At 51.2% G+C, this 5,393-nt stretch overlaps 20 non-coding genes and 1 pseudogene across 20 annotated transcripts; all 21 read left to right on the forward strand.

Annotated features, from left to right (window-relative positions):
- Positions 1-68: 68 nt before the first annotated feature.
- Positions 69-187, forward strand: LOC116018519. Its single transcript, XR_004098533.1, has one exon. It is a non-coding gene; the product is annotated as a 5S ribosomal RNA (ribosomal RNA).
- A 137-nt stretch (positions 188-324) lies between these two features.
- On the forward strand, positions 325-443 carry LOC116018397. The gene has a single exon (XR_004098416.1). It is a non-coding gene; the product is annotated as a 5S ribosomal RNA (ribosomal RNA).
- A 137-nt stretch (positions 444-580) lies between these two features.
- Positions 581-699, forward strand: LOC116018409. The gene has a single exon (XR_004098427.1). It is a non-coding gene; the product is annotated as a 5S ribosomal RNA (ribosomal RNA).
- A 137-nt stretch (positions 700-836) lies between these two features.
- LOC116018448 lies at positions 837-955 on the forward strand. The gene has a single exon (XR_004098464.1). It is a non-coding gene; the product is annotated as a 5S ribosomal RNA (ribosomal RNA).
- Positions 956-1,092: 137 nt separating this feature from the next.
- On the forward strand, positions 1,093-1,211 carry LOC116017967 (annotated as a pseudogene).
- A 137-nt stretch (positions 1,212-1,348) lies between these two features.
- Positions 1,349-1,467, forward strand: LOC116017937. Its single transcript, XR_004098008.1, has one exon. It is a non-coding gene; the product is annotated as a 5S ribosomal RNA (ribosomal RNA).
- Positions 1,468-1,604: 137 nt separating this feature from the next.
- LOC116017939 lies at positions 1,605-1,723 on the forward strand. Its single transcript, XR_004098009.1, has one exon. It is a non-coding gene; the product is annotated as a 5S ribosomal RNA (ribosomal RNA).
- A 137-nt stretch (positions 1,724-1,860) lies between these two features.
- LOC116017940 lies at positions 1,861-1,979 on the forward strand. The gene has a single exon (XR_004098010.1). It is a non-coding gene; the product is annotated as a 5S ribosomal RNA (ribosomal RNA).
- Positions 1,980-2,116: 137 nt separating this feature from the next.
- On the forward strand, positions 2,117-2,235 carry LOC116018446. The gene has a single exon (XR_004098462.1). It is a non-coding gene; the product is annotated as a 5S ribosomal RNA (ribosomal RNA).
- A 137-nt stretch (positions 2,236-2,372) lies between these two features.
- Positions 2,373-2,491, forward strand: LOC116018342. Its single transcript, XR_004098363.1, has one exon. It is a non-coding gene; the product is annotated as a 5S ribosomal RNA (ribosomal RNA).
- A 137-nt stretch (positions 2,492-2,628) lies between these two features.
- On the forward strand, positions 2,629-2,747 carry LOC116017948. The gene has a single exon (XR_004098018.1). It is a non-coding gene; the product is annotated as a 5S ribosomal RNA (ribosomal RNA).
- Positions 2,748-2,885: 138 nt separating this feature from the next.
- LOC116018405 lies at positions 2,886-3,004 on the forward strand. Its single transcript, XR_004098424.1, has one exon. It is a non-coding gene; the product is annotated as a 5S ribosomal RNA (ribosomal RNA).
- A 137-nt stretch (positions 3,005-3,141) lies between these two features.
- On the forward strand, positions 3,142-3,260 carry LOC116018307. Its single transcript, XR_004098331.1, has one exon. It is a non-coding gene; the product is annotated as a 5S ribosomal RNA (ribosomal RNA).
- A 137-nt stretch (positions 3,261-3,397) lies between these two features.
- Positions 3,398-3,516, forward strand: LOC116018421. Its single transcript, XR_004098438.1, has one exon. It is a non-coding gene; the product is annotated as a 5S ribosomal RNA (ribosomal RNA).
- Positions 3,517-3,653: 137 nt separating this feature from the next.
- Positions 3,654-3,772, forward strand: LOC116018432. The gene has a single exon (XR_004098449.1). It is a non-coding gene; the product is annotated as a 5S ribosomal RNA (ribosomal RNA).
- A 137-nt stretch (positions 3,773-3,909) lies between these two features.
- Positions 3,910-4,028, forward strand: LOC116018444. Its single transcript, XR_004098460.1, has one exon. It is a non-coding gene; the product is annotated as a 5S ribosomal RNA (ribosomal RNA).
- Positions 4,029-4,165: 137 nt separating this feature from the next.
- Positions 4,166-4,284, forward strand: LOC116018456. The gene has a single exon (XR_004098471.1). It is a non-coding gene; the product is annotated as a 5S ribosomal RNA (ribosomal RNA).
- Positions 4,285-4,421: 137 nt separating this feature from the next.
- Positions 4,422-4,540, forward strand: LOC116018467. Its single transcript, XR_004098482.1, has one exon. It is a non-coding gene; the product is annotated as a 5S ribosomal RNA (ribosomal RNA).
- Positions 4,541-4,677: 137 nt separating this feature from the next.
- LOC116018479 lies at positions 4,678-4,796 on the forward strand. The gene has a single exon (XR_004098493.1). It is a non-coding gene; the product is annotated as a 5S ribosomal RNA (ribosomal RNA).
- A 137-nt stretch (positions 4,797-4,933) lies between these two features.
- On the forward strand, positions 4,934-5,052 carry LOC116018490. Its single transcript, XR_004098504.1, has one exon. It is a non-coding gene; the product is annotated as a 5S ribosomal RNA (ribosomal RNA).
- A 137-nt stretch (positions 5,053-5,189) lies between these two features.
- LOC116018277 lies at positions 5,190-5,307 on the forward strand. Its single transcript, XR_004098300.1, has one exon. It is a non-coding gene; the product is annotated as a 5S ribosomal RNA (ribosomal RNA).
- Positions 5,308-5,393: the final 86 nt, after the last annotated feature.

Raw genomic sequence — 5,393 nt, forward strand, 5'->3', positions numbered from 1 at the left:
TAAACCGCTAAGCGAGAGAAGTTGCGCGGAGAGAGAGGGTCAAGTACATTTTGCGCGCAGTACATGACGGATGCGATCATACCAGCACTAATGCATCGGATCCCATCAGAACTACGAACTTATGCGTGCTTGGGCGAGAGTAGTACTAGGATGGGTGACCCCCTGGGAAGTCCTCGTGTTACATCCCCCACCCTCTTTTCAATTTTTCTTTTAAACCGCTGGACCGCTCGCTAAGGGTACTATCCTTTTAAACCGCTAAACCGCTAAGCGAGAGAAGTTGCGCGGAGAGAGAGGGTCAAGTACATTTTGCGCGCAGTACGTGACGGATGCGATCATACCAGCACTAATGCACCGGATCCCATCAGAACTCCGAAGTTAAGCGTGCTTGGGCGAGAGTAGTACTAGGATGGGTGACCCCCTGGGAAGTCCTCGTGTTGCATCCCCCACCCTCTTTTTAATCTTTCTTTTAAACCGCTGGACCGCTCGCTAAGGGTACTATCCTTTTAAACCGCTAAACCGCTAAGCGAGAGAAGTTGCGCGGAGAGAGAGGGTCAAGTACATTTTGCGCGCAGTACGTGACGGATGCGATCATACCAGCACTAATGCACCGGATCCCATCAGAACTCCGAAGTTAAGCGTGCTTGGGCGAGAGTAGTACTAGGATGGGTGACCCCCTGGGAAGTCCTCGTGTTGCATCCCCCACCCTCTTTTTAATCTTTCTTTTAAACCGCTGGACCGCTCGCTAAGGATACTATCCTTTTAAACCGCTAAACCGCTAAGCGAGATAAGTTGCACGGAGAGAGAGGGTCAAGTACATTTTGCGCCCAGTACATGACGGTTGCGATCATACCATCACTAATGCACCGGATCCCATCAGAACTTCGAAGTTATGCGTGCTTGGGCGAGAGTAGTACTAGGATGGGTGACCCCCTTGGAAGTCCTCGTGTTGCATCCCCCACCCTCTTTTCAATTTTTCTTTTAAACCGCTGGACCGCTCGCTAAGGGTACTATCCTTTTCAACCGCTAAACCGCTAAGCGAGAGAAGTTGCGCGGAGAGAGAGGTTCAAGTACATTTTGCGCGCAGTACATGACCGATGCGATCATACCAGCCCTAATGCACCGGATCCCATCAAAACTCCGAAGTTAAGCGTGCTTCGGCGAGAGTAGTACTAGGATCGGTGACCCCTTGGGAAGTCCTCGTGTTACATCCCCCACCCTCTTTTCAATTTTTCTTTTACACCGCTGGACCGCTCGCTAAGGAAACTATCCTTTTAAACCGCTAAACCGCTAAGCGAGAGAAGTTGCGCGGAGAGAGAGGGTCAAGTACATTTTGCGCGCTGTACATGACGGATGCGATCATACCAGCCCTAATGCACCGGATCCCATCAAAACTCCGAAGTTAAGCGTGCTTCGGCGAGAGTAGTACTAGGATCGGTGACCCCTTGGGAAGTCCTCGTGTTACATCCCCCACCCTCTTTTCAATTTTTCTTTTACACCGCTGGACCGCTCGCTAAGGAAACTATCCTTTTAAACCGCTAAACCGCTAAGCGAGAGAAGTTGCGCGGAGAGAGAGGGTCAAGTACATTTTGCGCGCTGTACATGACGGATGCGATCATACCAGCCCTAATGCACCGGATCCCATCAAAACTCCGAAGTTAAGCGTGCTTCGGCGAGAGTAGTACTAGGATCGGTGACCCCTTGGGAAGTCCTCGTGTTACATCCCCCACCCTCTTTTCAATTTTTCTTTTACACCGCTGGACCGCTCGCTAAGGAAACTATCCTTTTAAACCGCTAAACCGCTAAGCGAGAGAAGTTGCGCGGAGAGAGAGGGTCAAGTACATTTTGCGCGCTGTACATGACGGATGCGATCATACCAGCCCTAATGCACCGGATCCCATCAAAACTCCGAAGTTAAGCGTGCTTCGGCGAGAGTAGTACTAGGATCGGTGACCCCTTGGGAAGTCCTCGTGTTACATCCCCCACCCTCTTTTCAATTTTTCTTTTACACCGCTGGACCGCTCGCTAAGGAAACTATCCTTTTAAACCGCTAAACCGCTAAGCGAGAGAAGTTGCGCGGAGAGAGAGGGTCAAATACATTTTGCGCGCAGTACATGACGGATGCGATCATACCAGCACTAATGCACCGGATCCCATCAAAACTCCGAAGTTAAGCGTGGTTGGGCGAGAGTTGTACTAGGATGTGTGACCCCCTGGGAAGTCCTCGTGTTGCATCCCCCACCCTCTTTTTAATTTTTCTTTTAAACCGCTGGACCGCTCGCTAAGGGTACTATCCTTTTAAACCGCTAAACCGCTAAGCGAGAGAAGTTGCGCGGAGAGAGAGGGTCAAGTACATTTTGCGCGCAGTACGTGACGGATGCGATCATACCAGCACTAATGCACCGGATCCCATCAGAACTCCGAAGTGAAGTGGGCTTGGGCGAGAGTGGTATTAGGATGGGTGACCCCCTGGGAAGTCCTCGTGTTGCATCCCCCACCCTCTGTTCAATTTTTCTTTTAAATCGCTGGACCGCTCGCTAAGGGTACTATCCTTTTAAACCGCTAAACCGCTAAGCGAGAGAAGTTGCGCGGAGAGAGCGGGTCAAGTACATTTTGCGCGCAATACATAACGGATGCGATCATACCAGCACTAATGCCCCGGATCCCATCAGAACTCCGAACTTATGCGTGCTTGGGCGAGAGTAGTACTAGGATTGGTGACCCCCTAGGAAGTCTTCGTGTTACATCCCCCACCCTCTTTTCAATTTTTTCTTTTAAACCGCTGTACCGCTCGCTAAGGATACTATCCTTTTAAACCGCTAAACCACTAAGCGAGAGAAGTTGCGCGGAGAGAGAGGGTCAAGTACATTTTGCGCGCAGTACGTGACGGATGCGATCATATCAGCACTAATGCACCGGATCCCATCAGAACTCCGAAGTTATGCGTGCTTGGGCGAGAGTAGTACTAGGATGGGTGACCCCCTGGGAAGTCTTCGTGTTCCATCCCCCACCCTCTGTTCAATTTTTCTTTTACACCGCTGGACCGCTCGCTAAGGGTACTATCCTTTTAAACCGCTAAACCGCTAAGCGAGAGAAGTTGCGCGGAGAGAGCGGGTCAAGTACATTTTACGCGCAGTACATGACGGATGCGATCATATCAGCACTAATGCACCGGATCCCATCAGAACTCCGAAGTTATGCGTGCTTGGGCGAGAGTAGTACTAGGATGGGTGACCCCCTTGGAAGTCCTCGTGTTGCATCCCCCACCCTCTGTTCAATTTTTCTTTTAAATCGCTGGACCGCTCGCTAAGGGTACTATCCTTTTAAAACGCTAAACCGCTAAGCGAGAGAAGTTGCGCGGAGAGAGAGGGTCAAGTACATTTTGCGCGCAGTACGTGACGGATGCGATCATACCAGCACTAATGCACCGGATCCCATCAGAACTCCGAAGTTAAGCGTGCTTGGGCGAGAGTAGTACTAGGATGGGTGACCCCCTGGGAAGTCCTCGTGTTGCATCCCCCACCCTCTTTTTAATCTTTCTTTTAAACCGCTGGACCGCTCGCTAAGGGTACTATCCTTTTAAACCGCTAAACCGCTAAGCGAGAGAAGTTGCGCGGAGAGAGAGGGTCAAGTACATTTTGCGCGCAGTACGTGACGGATGCGATCATACCAGCACTAATGCACCGGATCCCATCAGAACTCCGAAGTTAAGCGTGCTTGGGCGAGAGTAGTACTAGGATGGGTGACCCCCTGGGAAGTCCTCGTGTTGCATCCCCCACCCTCTTTTTAATCTTTCTTTTAAACCGCTGGACCGCTCGCTAAGGGTACTATCCTTTTAAACCGCTAAACCGCTAAGCGAGAGAAGTTGCGCGGAGAGAGAGGGTCAAGTACATTTTGCGCGCAGTACGTGACGGATGCGATCATACCAGCACTAATGCACCGGATCCCATCAGAACTCCGAAGTTAAGCGTGCTTGGGCGAGAGTAGTACTAGGATGGGTGACCCCCTGGGAAGTCCTCGTGTTGCATCCCCCACCCTCTTTTTAATCTTTCTTTTAAACCGCTGGACCGCTCGCTAAGGGTACTATCCTTTTAAACCGCTAAACCGCTAAGCGAGAGAAGTTGCGCGGAGAGAGAGGGTCAAGTACATTTTGCGCGCAGTACGTGACGGATGCGATCATACCAGCACTAATGCACCGGATCCCATCAGAACTCCGAAGTTAAGCGTGCTTGGGCGAGAGTAGTACTAGGATGGGTGACCCCCTGGGAAGTCCTCGTGTTGCATCCCCCACCCTCTTTTTAATCTTTCTTTTAAACCGCTGGACCGCTCGCTAAGGGTACTATCCTTTTAAACCGCTAAACCGCTAAGCGAGAGAAGTTGCGCGGAGAGAGAGGGTCAAGTACATTTTGCGCGCAGTACGTGACGGATGCGATCATACCAGCACTAATGCACCGGATCCCATCAGAACTCCGAAGTTAAGCGTGCTTGGGCGAGAGTAGTACTAGGATGGGTGACCCCCTGGGAAGTCCTCGTGTTGCATCCCCCACCCTCTTTTTAATCTTTCTTTTAAACCGCTGGACCGCTCGCTAAGGGTACTATCCTTTTAAACCGCTAAACCGCTAAGCGAGAGAAGTTGCGCGGAGAGAGAGGGTCAAGTACATTTTGCGCGCAGTACGTGACGGATGCGATCATACCAGCACTAATGCACCGGATCCCATCAGAACTCCGAAGTTAAGCGTGCTTGGGCGAGAGTAGTACTAGGATGGGTGACCCCCTGGGAAGTCCTCGTGTTGCATCCCCCACCCTCTTTTTAATCTTTCTTTTAAACCGCTGGACCGCTCGCTAAGGGTACTATCCTTTTAAACCGCTAAACCGCTAAGCGAGAGAAGTTGCGCGGAGAGAGAGGGTCAAGTACATTTTGCGCGCAGTACGTGACGGATGCGATCATACCAGCACTAATGCACCGGATCCCATCAGAACTCCGAAGTTAAGCGTGCTTGGGCGAGAGTAGTACTAGGATGGGTGACCCCCTGGGAAGTCCTCGTGTTGCATCCCCCACCCTCTTTTTAATCTTTCTTTTAAACCGCTGGACCGCTCGCTAAGGGTACTATCCTTTTAAACCGCTAAACCGCTAAGCGAGAGAAGTTGCGCGGAGAGAGAGGGTCAAGTACATTTTGCGCGCAGTACGTGACGGATGCGATCATACCAGCACTAATGCACCGGATCCCATCAGAACTCCGAAGCAAGCGTGCTTGGGCGAGAGTAGTACTAGGATGGGTGACCCCCTGGGAAGTCCTCGTGTTGCATCCCCCACCCTCTTTTTAATCTTTCTTTTAAACCGCTGGACCGCTCGCTAAGGGTACTATCCTTTTAAACCGCTAAACCGCTAAGCGAGA

The sequence above is a fragment of the Ipomoea triloba genome, chromosome 4 (genome assembly GCF_003576645.1).
Source record: "Ipomoea triloba cultivar NCNSP0323 chromosome 4, ASM357664v1".
Taxonomy (NCBI): Eukaryota; Viridiplantae; Streptophyta; class Magnoliopsida; order Solanales; family Convolvulaceae; genus Ipomoea; species Ipomoea triloba.